A 12,342-nucleotide genomic window follows, 5' to 3' on the forward strand; every position below is an offset into this window, starting at 1 on the left:
GCGTCTGCAGCTCGTCCGCTGGGAACGTAACTGCAACCTAACACCTTTAAGCAGTCACGTACGCCAACGGTGACCGACTCTTCATTAATGATAAGCTTAGTTTTAAGTTTTTCGTCTCTAATTAGAGCTGGACGGGTGCAGCTAAAGCTCACCAACATATATTAATTTATATTAGTAAAGTGAATTGAATAAAAGATATTATTAAATTTATATTAATAAAGTGAGTTTAATAAAATAATACCCACGAACTCATTACTTATATTATATCTCCAAATTGAATTAAAACCAACCCTACGAAGGTTGAAGCAATTACAAACTTTCCGCAACCAGCAACTTTGAAAGAGCTTCGAAGTTTCCTTGGTATGTCAGGATATTATCGTAGATTTATAAGAGACTACGCAAAATTGGCTAAACCCCTAACATCTCTTCTAAGAGGGGAAGAAAGTAGAATATCCAAAAATAAATCTTCAAAAGTCAATAATTTTTGAACGAGGATGCCATTAGAGCCTTCAACAACATAAAACTTTCACTCACTTCTGAGGCATATCCCGATTACAATAAAAGTTATCAACTACTTGTAGTAACAGACGCCTCCAAATTTGCTCTTGGAGCTGTCCTATCTCAAGATTATAAGCCATTGGCGTTCATTTCAAGAACTTTGAGTAAGGCAGAAGAACATTATGCAACAAATGAAAAAGAAATGCTAGCCATAATCTGCGCCTTAAACTCATTTAGGAACTTTTTGTATGGATCAGCTAAGGTGGACATTTTACAGACCACCAACCGCTCACATACGCGCTTAGCAATAAAAATAACAACTCGAAAATGAAGAAGTGGAAGACAGCTCTGGAGGAGTACTCTTACGCGCTATTTTACAAACCAGGCAAACAAAATGTAGTGGCCGACGCCCTATCAAGAATACCTCATAAAGAAACACAGGTTAACACTTTATCTACGGCTACGAATTCAGATGACAGTTCATCCCATAATCTAATTTATAGCGTTCAAGCGCCTCTATTTACACTTTCAAAAATCAAATATTTCTTAAAAACGACGAAGTCTCCTCTTATCAATTCGGAATTATATTTCCAACATACCATCGACATGTTTCAGAGTTTTGTCACCAAACGCTTATCTCAAACCTCAAGCGATACCTCAACCCATCAGTAATAAACTACATTAAAACAGAGTACATAAATGGGAAAAATACAGGAACACCCAGTACATTTTAGCAAGTATCAAATCAGGTTTACTCAGGTAGAAGTCGCGGATATAACTAATGAAAAAAAGCAAGAGGAAATAATTATAAGAACACACAATAGAGCCCACAGGAATAGGAAAGAAAATAAAACACAAATTTTGGAAGGGTATTATTTCCCTGGGATGACAAATAAAATTAAGAAAGTTGTCAAATCATGCATTACATGCAAAGAAAACAAATACAAGCGTAATCCACCAAAACCTCAGATACAAGCTACTCCTATACTTCAGTTTCCAGGTCAAATAGTCCATATAGACATATTAATAATGAGTAAACAGCTTATTCTAAATATGCAGTAGCAAAAGTTATTCGCTCCAAAGCAACCGAAGATATAAGGCAACCACTGAGGGATATTATTTTCACTTTAGTACCGGAAACAATAGTAATGGACAATGAGAGATCCTTCAACTCAGAATCAATAAACTTCATGATTAACAATGAATTCGGTACAGAAATATATCGAACACCCCCATATTCTAGCTGCTCTAACGGACAAGTTGAGCGCTTTCATGCGCTGTCTGCAAGTGGAAAAGAGCTACAGATCATTCAGGGAATTATTGAAAAAATCCGTTAAAGAGTACAATCACTCCGTGCATTTTACGACCGTGAAAAAACCAATCGAAATATTTTTTGGGAGGAGAATTATAAGAGAAAGATAGGCAGGAAATCAAGGAGAAATCACTTAGAAAACAACAACAGGAACTTTGTTATCAGAACAAAGATAGACAAGCCCTGAAAAACTTTTCAATGGGCGATATCATATTTGTAAAGTTATCAGCTATGTATAAGAAGGAGATCGTAGCGGAAAACGTTAACACAACCTATAAAAGAAAGTCAGGCAGGATAGTTCATAAGAAAAATATTAGACAATACTAAACCAGTTACCCTCACCCTAACAGGAAAATGTTACTAACGATTATCTTCTTCTGGACATTCATTCTTGGTGTCAAAAACCAACAGATCAGTGTGCAGGACTTGACGAACAACAACGGGTATATACCAATCAAGACAGAAGAACTGAAGACAATTAACCATTATTACAAGGTGCTACATTTCATTAACCTGACTACATTCGAGAAAACGATGTTACGTATCACGGACAACATAAAAATTTGAAAACAGCTTCTTTCGAAGACACGCAGGTTTTAGAATCCATTAATGAAAATTTTATTTTACTAAATACAAAAATAGATAAGCTACGACCACACCCAAAAATCAAGCGAGGACTAGTTAACGTACTAGGTAAGGGCTTGAAATTCATAGCAGGCTCCATGGACAGTGATGACGAACAAGAAATTAAAAACACATTAGATCAGGATGAACAGACAATGCAATCAAATTAACACGCTTTAACAGGTTCTTAACACAACAGATAGACAACATTACAACCCACATAAACAAGCAACAAGCTTTTATAACCGACTACATAAGTACGTTTAAATATTTTACACTAAACAGAATACAAAGAATTGTAAACGAATGACCACCCTGTGGCAAATCAATGACCATCGAGCAGTCAGCATTCAGCAGTCATCAAAGATCGACATCCTGATGGGAACGTTGCTTTAACTAGCAGCACTTATTTTTGTTCTTTATATACAGTGGGTCACAGCTTATTTGATACAGCAGTCGATATAAATTTCGAATCCTAATATTTTCTAAACTGAAAGGAATATTGAAAAAATTTAAACGCTATATTATAGAGTAAAGAATTTCATATATATAATCTACTTCATTTATTTAAAAAATATTTTATTTTCAAATATATGTATATAAAATTAAAATTACTGCTTAATTTCAGGTCACAGCTTATTTGATACAGTTCAATTCATTCTAAAATAACATAAACAAATCACTTTCCATCTTAAATTTTAATATTTTGTGTGAAAGCCTTTCGCCTTAACAAGAGCCTGGATCCCGGTTGGCATTGATTGGACCAACTTTTGTGTGGTTTCTGGGGTAATTTTCTGCCATTCCTCTAGTAACAACAATTGAGCAGCGTGAACTGGTCATAAACCATTTTAAAAATTGTAAATCGGTTCGAAAAATTGGTGAAATTGTGAACCTTAGTGCCTCCACTGTACATCACATCATTGAGCGATATTTACATGAAAATCGAGTGGAAAATAAAGGCAGAAGCGCACCAAACAAAATTTTTAGTGCTACCGACGAGCGCTATATTGTTCGAAAAATCAAGGTAAACCCCAAACTATCGGCTCCAAAATTGGTTGTAGATGTTCAGCAAGAATTAGGAAAAACATGCATGCTGAAACTATCCGCCGCGTACTCCGCGAACATGATTTTAATGGCCGAGTTGCTCGTAAGAAACCATTTATTAGTAAAAAAAAAAAGAAATATGTCGACTAAAGTTCGCTCGGGAACATGTTTGTAAGACCCATGATTTTTGGAACACGGTTATATTTTCAGACGGGTCAAAATTCAATATTTTTGGGTCCGACAGCATGTCTTACGCTTGGCGAAAAAAGAATAGAGAGCTAAATAAGGAGAACTTGAGAGCTACGGTGAAACATGGCGGTGGAACTGTGATGGTTTGGGGTTGTATGTCCGCAGCCGGTGTAGGAAATGTGGAGTTTATTGAAGAGACAATGGACAAAAATATGTATCTTAATATCCTAAGAAGGAATTTGCTGCAAAGTGCCGAGAATCTTGATATAAAAGAAAAATTCCGCTTTTATCAAGATAACGACCCAAAACACAAAGCAGCAGTCGCTCAATCCTGGCTCATATGGAACTGTCCCCATTTGATGACACCCCCGGCTCAGTCACCTGATATGAATGTTATTGAAAATTTGTGGACATTATTAGACAAAAACCTTCGAAGCCACAAAATTTCGAACAAAGAGGAATTGAAAACGGCGCTACTAGATGAATGGCAGAAAATTACGCTAGAAACCACACAAAAGTTAGTCCAATGAATGCCAACCAGGATCCAGGCTCTTGTTAAGGCGAAAGGCTTTCACACAAAATATTAAAATTTAAGATAGAAAGTGATTTGTTTATGTTATTTTAGAATGAATTGAACTGTATCAAATAAGCTGTGACCTGAAATTAAGCAGTAATTCTAATTTTATATACATATATTTGAAAATAAAATATTTTTGAAATAAATGAAGTAGATTATATATATGAAATTCTTTACTCTATAATATAGCTTTTAAATTTTTTCAATATTCCTTTCAGTTTAGAAAATATTAGGATTCGAAATTTATATCGACTGCTGTATCAAATAAGCTGTGACCCACTGTATATATCAATAAAGATATCGCAATCAATAAAGTTAAAAACATTCACCTTTTAACTTTCAGTTCAGAAGTGGGATGAATCTGAGTGCTAAAAGTATACGTGAACGCATAAACGCATGTAAAGTTGTTAAAATAAGAAAAGTATAGCCATAAATGTGCAGGAGCCCTAGCGCTCCGACATTCCCATTACGTGCAAGCAAGCGGCGATTCAGCAGTTACATTTAAAAGGCTAATTTGACAATGAGTGCGAAAGAATCAGTCATGTAATCAGGCAAAACCAATCAACGTCAACTAAAACGAAGCATCGAGGTGAAATGGAAAGCTATCACATTTATGTAAATATGTATCTACGATCTGCAGCGACAACGAACCACTAAACGATCAACGAAGAGAGGAAGCAATGTTAAACAATAACAGCGAACGAGCAACGTTATATAACGAGAAACGAATTTTAAAATAAACGAGTACCAACGAAATAACAAAAACGAAAGGAAACGAAACGAAAATCAACGAGTTGTGATTTGTAGTCAAAAGATATAAGAACGAGTGAACATATGGTAAACGAGAAGTTACAATAGACATTAAAAACGAAACTGATATAAATCTACGATACAAATATAAAAATCGTACAATATTGTCAATGCTGTTACCGACGAATTCTACCGATAAAAAATGGGACGAAAACATACGCTGTGTACAGTGGTGCATAAACACGATGAAGAACAGTACCACGGGTTGCACTCCTCATGAGTTGTTATATGGGTATAAACCACGTGATATTTTACGCAACAGAATTATTCTTAGTTTACAAGCAAACGATGAAGCATTAGATGGAATACAATTAACGAATCTTCGTGAAACGGCAGCCAAACGAATTAACGAAACACGGGCAGCTGCGAAATCTCGTTTTAACGCAAAGCATCGATCTCCGAGTATTTTCCAAGAAGGTGACTTAGTCTTAGCTGAAAATGAACCACCGAGTACAGGCACGTCAAAAAAACTCTAGCCACGGTTCAAAGGACCATTCGTAGTTACCAAAGTTCTTGATCACGATCGTTATGTGGTCGAAGATCTTCCCCAAACTCGACGAACTAGAAAACATTATTCTTCTGTTTATTCAATCGACAAGTTAAAACGCTGGTGTCAGTTACCAAAAGATGACGATGCCGAAGAAGAAGATATCGACAACAACGAATTGATCGAGGTCGCTCAAATTGGTCTGGAAAGGCCGACTGTAAACGAATGACCACCCTGTGGCAAATCAATGACCATCGAGCAGTCAGCATTCAGCAGTCATCAAAGATCGACATCCTGATGGGAACGTTGCTTTAACTAGCAGCACTTATTTTTGTTCTTTATATATATGTGGCAACATCATACACTACCGACAGGCTACAACTATGTTGTACTATGTTGCCGACCGTCAAAACGCACAACACTACCGACCGGCAACCCTTTACTACAATTTTATATTAAAGTCATAAGCAACCCCATTCTCCTTCATCCTGCAATTCTGCCCTTCTTCTCACGGACGCCAAACTGACAAGACGTGCCAGCAGCAGGACCGCCCGCTTCAAACATTATCAACGCAACCATTAAAACTGGTGACCCCGACGTGATGGTTGGCGCTGTCATGTCGGGTATGGGAATCGCCTCTGGCCATCTTGAGAAACGTTCAATTATTGTGAGACAGTAGCGGTTACCAGCGTGTAAAGGAAAGGGACCTACGACGTCGATGTTAATATGATCGAATCGCGTGTCACCAGATTCGTAGCGTTTAAGAGGCGTAAATGTGTGTCGAGTTATTTTAGCTTTTTGGCATTGCTCGCATGCTCTTGCGAAAGCTACACTGTCTTTTTGGATTCCAGGCCAGACGAATCTGCTGATTCGGAGTTCCAGCCGTCATTACATCAGATCGCGGTCGTCAATTCACATCCACCCTATTTACAGAGCTGGCAAGGTCGCTCGGCATAACGCATCTGAAGACAACATCGTATCATCCACAGGCAAACGGGATAGTAGAAAGATGGCATCGAACCTTAAAATCATCCATTTTATGCATCAACTCAGAACGTTGGACCGACTTCCTGCCTACTATACTCTTAGGCTTACGAACCGTCTACAAGCAAGACTTAGGAGCATCACCGGCCGAACTAATTTACGGTACGACATTGCGAATTCCTTCAGAATTTTTCACACACGACAGCCGACTCAAAACCCAAACAGAGTTCGTTACCCAACTCCGAGACGTAATGAACACAATCAGACCATCGAAGACAGCATGGCATGGACAGAGGAAAGTATTTGTGCATCCCGACCTTGCGACTTGCCCAAATGTCTTCGTAAGAAACGATTCAGTTCGTCCATCACTTTCGAAACCTTACGAAGGACCGTACACAGTTTTATCACGCGCGGAAAAATATTACACAATCGCAATAAAAGGCAAACCAGAAAACATTTCCATAGACCGATTAAAACCAGCATACCTCCCGTACGAGGATTTACCGCCACCGACCCGTCAAACCATATCAACTGGGCAAGAACGTCGTAAAGTAACCTTCGTTTCACAGGACTTATGATCATAAGCGATCGCCCAGTCTGAAGGGGGATACTGTGGCAACATCATACACTACCGACAGGCTACAACTATGTTGTACTATGTTGCCGACCGTCAAAACGCACAACACTACCGACCGGCAACCCTTTACTACAATTTTATATTAAAGTCATAAGCAACCCCATTCTCCTTCATCCTGCAATTCTGCCCTTCTTCTCACGGACGCCAAACTGACAAGACGTGCCAGCAGCAGGACCGCCCGCTTCAAACATTATCAACGCAACCATTAAATATATATCAATAAAGATATCGCAATCAATAAAGTTAAAAACATTCACCTTTTAACTTTCACAATAGAAGACGAAATTTAATTCATCGGACATATTATACATACAGGTAATAAACTTGTAAACAGGAAATCGTGTTCCTATTATTTTTGCTAAATTTATTACTAATACTTTAGTAAGGAATCTATCATAGTTGTAAGTGGTATAAAAATCAATCAATTAAAATTGTTAGTTTAAGTTCTATATTTGGCTTTAATAAAGACGGACTGTCCGAATAGAAAAAATACCTTTTTTTAGTCCCTATAACTTAAGGGGACGTAACTTATATGAGCATGTGTGCGACTGCTTGGTCTTTTCAGATGTTATCAAAGCTTTTAATGACCAATGAAAATAAATATATTATATGTATGTATATGTACTATATACTTATGTCCTATGATACCAAATATATATAACTCCCTTCGCTCCCTTCCCCTGCTCGTCAGATGCCAATATGGCTTCGCCTATAGCTCGTATCAGCTGACCGTGTAGTGTATAGACTATAGATTATTTAATCTGTGTGGATGGGCGGTATAGCTTATTGCGCATGCGTGATCACTATAGTCAATTTTAAACTATAGTTTTAAACCATGGTAACTTTCGGTCATATTACTCCCGCTTCATTTATTTAAACACGTGCTTCAAGGGGGGTATAGCTTGTTGCGCATGCGGTATAGCTTATTGCGCATGCGTGATCACTATAGTCAATTTTAAACTATAGTTTTGAACCATGGTAACTTTCGGTCATATTACTCCCGCTTCATTTATTTAAACACGTGCTTCAAGTAAACACCACTCTTGTATCTGTCATCAACATATCCGAATATATTATTATTTTATTGAATACACTTCATACTACAGACTGTTTTACTCATTTATGCCAGTGGTCCACGTTATTTTGTTTGGTGTTATCATGTAAATAGTGTTATTTATTTGCTGTTGGTAAACAACGACGCACCTAGTGAGTCCGAAAAACTGGTCATTGAGGAAAATAAGTGAAGAATGGTGCAAAAATTAATGACAATGAATTAATTTTACGTTGTAAAAACAGAACCCTGACAGAGCACGTGCTTATAGAAAAAGGAAAAAATATCTTGGTGCCGTGCTGAGTACTAGTACCGTTCAAAGTGGTGAGCCTGTATCTGAAAATGTTGCTACTAAAAACTTTTACATCAAAAACAACTAAACATGGAACGATGCCGTAGGTATCGTCAAAAATGCAAGCGGCTAAAATGTGGTGCCAATATTGACCGAGGCACTAGTGACAGTGATACAAGTACAAGTCGAGATACAATTATAATTCGAGAATCAATTGTTAATACATATGAATTTCAAAATTCGTCAAACCAACCTCAACAAATCTTCAACGATGAATCTTCGCCGCAGGCTCCTGAAAATAGTACTGACAATGCAAACACTAGTGTTTCTGCAAACGTACGTTATCGTCGGTACCTAGAAAGACTCAATGCACGAAGAGCTCATGCGGAAGAAAATCCATCACCGGTCTATACATCATATGTGAGACATAATGGAGCTCATAATCTTTTTAAAACCTTATTTGAGGATAACCCATTTGGTTTTGCGTGCACTGTTTGTGATAGACTATGGTTCAAAAATGATTTGAAATCTCCACCATTGTCGTGCTGGGAAATTTTACAACAAATATACCCAGCTGTCTTGTTGGAAGACATTTTTGTGTGTGCGACCTGTAGAACTTCGTTAACTGTTGGAAAAATACCAGACTTCGCTGTGTACAATGGATTTAAGTACCCGCCTAAACCCAATATTCCTGAATTGGATTTAGTTTCCGAGCGATTAATAGCACCGAGATTACCCTTTATGCAAATTCGACGCCTAAGATACGTACTAGGGCAATATGGAATCACTGGACAACATTTTTCAAACTCTGCTTCGAAATATAGATGATGATTACTGTATAAATGTACACATAAAAAAACGATTAATGCACAAATCTAGTTATTTGCACGGATTGGTAAAAAAAAAGGGATTGTTAAAGACTGGCTCAGTTATATTGTAGCTACTCATCTTTATAAGCATTATGACATTAAAATTAGCCAATGTTTCTTGGGCGAGTTAACCGATGAGAGTGAAAATCCAGTTGTTTCAGACGATATAGCTGAACCTATCGAAATTCAAGATAGTCCAGTTGCTGAACAGCCTACTCTTTCTAATTATTCTTGGTATTTTTAAAGATTCAAACAACACATGCTAGCATAGCATAGACAGTATTCAGGTATGCTTGGCAGGGGTTACTTGTACGCATGCTCAGGGTACGAAGACCCATTTGTCGAGGGTATTATAATATTATATTTAAGCGCCAACCTAGCTTCAGTTATTATAAATAAAAATGTAACCATCATTAGGCAAGCCTTTTCAATTCTAGAAACAGAAGGATTAACTATGGCGTACAATTTCTCACAACACAATCAACAACAACAGAGACAGTTGGCCAACTGTTAAAAACCCTAAATAACGAGGAATATAAGCTAATATCAAATTTACTAAGAAATTACGATGTTCTATTTTTGCACGAAGGCGACAAATTAACAGCAGTAAAGAGGATTCCGCACGAGCTAGTAACAAAAAATAATAATTCAGTTTATTGAAAGATATATACTTACGTGCAAAGATATATATCACGAGCACATGAGAATAAAATTTGATATCAAACTATTCGGTCATTTATTCCAAAACTCGCATGCTAAGCGTTAGCTACGTTTACGATGACAATCACATTACCGCGCTGCCAACCTTACGTTTCAATTAGATATAATCTAAGCTTCAGTTCTAAAAGTGTCGTTTAATAAAAAAAGACGTGTTGTCCCTAATTAATTGTTTTCACATTGATGGATTGGCCCTGGTACCCAGGGCGGCAAATTTTCTAGGGTGGCAAAATTTGGAAAAGAAGGATAGATGGGTTCGATAATAATAATATTCGCTATACAAATCCCAAGAAGATATAATTCGCGTAACATATGTCAAAACAGTGCAGCCAATATCCAACTTTTTCGTGATTTCCATGTTGGAAGCAATAACAATTTGGCATTATTTTTTTTAAAAGCGAAGCCGAAGAAATCATAATTAGGAAGAGTAAGCTTACCAATTATAATTGAAATAAGGTAATATAATTTATTTAATGTATATCATTTTTATATTGACGACTAGTGGAGTTGGTGCGAAACAACGAAGTGTTATACAAAAAAATTACGCGGGCTACAGACTGCCGGAGAAGAAAATAGCAGCTTGGGTTGTTATAGCAAAGGAGCTGGAAGCAACAGGTGCGTATGTTCATTAAATCTTATTACTTTGTATATTTTAACAAATTGTAAAAAAAATTCTACATGTTTTCACTTGTATTGCATGTATGTATATTTGCATATTTTTACTTATAGTGCTTATATATATATGTTTGTTTCCATATTTTGCATATTTGTATACTATAACAAGTTAAGGAATGCAACTTCTTTGCATTAAATTCTGTTTCCCACCAAAATAGCTGACACATTAAAGGAACACCTGCATTTGGTTTACAAAAAAAGTCACGTAGTCATCCGCAGCAGCATATTTGGCGACAGCAGCAATCAACAGCGTAGGTTAAGTTAAGAATATATATGTAAAATAAAAGCAGACTCAATTTGAAATTCAACCGAAACGGTTAAGTGCATTTTTAATTCGTTAAAAACAGTTAAGTGCATTATAAATTAATTTAGCATAAAACCTGTTTTGGTTATTTAATGCGTTGGAATATTATCACTCACCTAAGCAGCAACCACACTGTGGTGTAACATTGAGTCACTAACCGATCCCACTGGTGTCAACCGTAATGAGGACTTTTGGAAATCGGTTCACTCATTAACAATTATTGCAACTAAGACCTTGAAAACGACAATACGGTAATGCAATGAAGCTGAGCATGATGAGCTGAATAATGGAGAAGCACCAGGCAGAATAAATTAGACCACTGACCAAACGAGTCGTGTATTTTAATTAACTTACATAGAGGTAAAAATATAAGCAAACTAAATATAGGACATTTATAATTTGCTATCAATAAAAAGGACAACGCTAGTGCTCAAAATAGAAAAAAATATTTTTTATTTTTAAATAGTGAATATAATTCTAACTCGCTCATGATAGGCGATAATACTACTATATATATACTACCTTGAGAAAAAGGTATTTAGGACCAGGGCGGTAGGATCGCATTTGGTTTAGCTTTAACGGAAACGAATAAATATGGAAATTTTTCATTCGACTCGTTGCATAACAGAGTACATTTTTTAAAAATGAAGCACCAGGATGAGGAGAAGCTTTTCGTCCATACAAGGGTGACCTGGAAATTATATGATTTATAGCTGAAGTCATTGCGACCTTTCGCGTTATTATACTTGAGACCAGCGAAGATATGTGGAACACATTGGCACCCATATATCTGAGTGAACCCAGTTTAGTGGGCTTTCCAGTGTGGGAGCGACAGATGGCAAGCATATTGCGATAACATGTATAAAGCACTCTGGCTCCATGTACTTTAACCAGAGAATGTAAATGAACAGTATTGTACTGATGGCAACTTGCGACGCCAAGTACACCTTCACATCGGTCGGTATTGGAAGTTACGTCGGCCAAAGCGATGGTGGTAGGACTTATTGCTAGTCATTACAAAAAATATGTTGATACATTATACAATATTTTTTCTTTAAAGGTATTTGGAAAGGCACTTCTAAGACTTGACGCAAGAGACAACGATCGTTGAGCGTCATCAACAAGTTGGCAACGAACAGCTTGCGGTTGGTTGGTATTGGCGAACGAGTTGTACATTGAACCGATTGCCCCGCAATAGCGCAGCAGAGTCGGTGATTGCGACAGCAGCGAACGTTAATCGTAAACCACAAGGCTGACTCACAAGTTGCAACT

At 37.1% G+C, this 12,342-nt stretch overlaps 1 protein-coding gene across 1 annotated transcript in view; it reads right to left on the reverse strand.

Moving 5' to 3' along the window:
• Positions 1–11,141: 11,141 nt before the first annotated feature.
• Positions 11,142–12,342, reverse strand: part of LOC106617689 (uncharacterized) — a 54,896-nt gene continuing 53,695 nt past the window's right edge. Inside the window, exon 6 of the mRNA XM_070106788.1 lies at positions 11,142–11,349. The gene's annotated coding sequence lies outside the window, so the exon portion shown is untranslated. The remainder of the gene's footprint in view (positions 11,350–12,342) is intronic.

Source organism: Bactrocera oleae, chromosome 3, assembly GCF_042242935.1.
Source record: "Bactrocera oleae isolate idBacOlea1 chromosome 3, idBacOlea1, whole genome shotgun sequence".
NCBI lineage: Eukaryota > Metazoa > Arthropoda > Insecta > Diptera > Tephritidae > Bactrocera > Bactrocera oleae.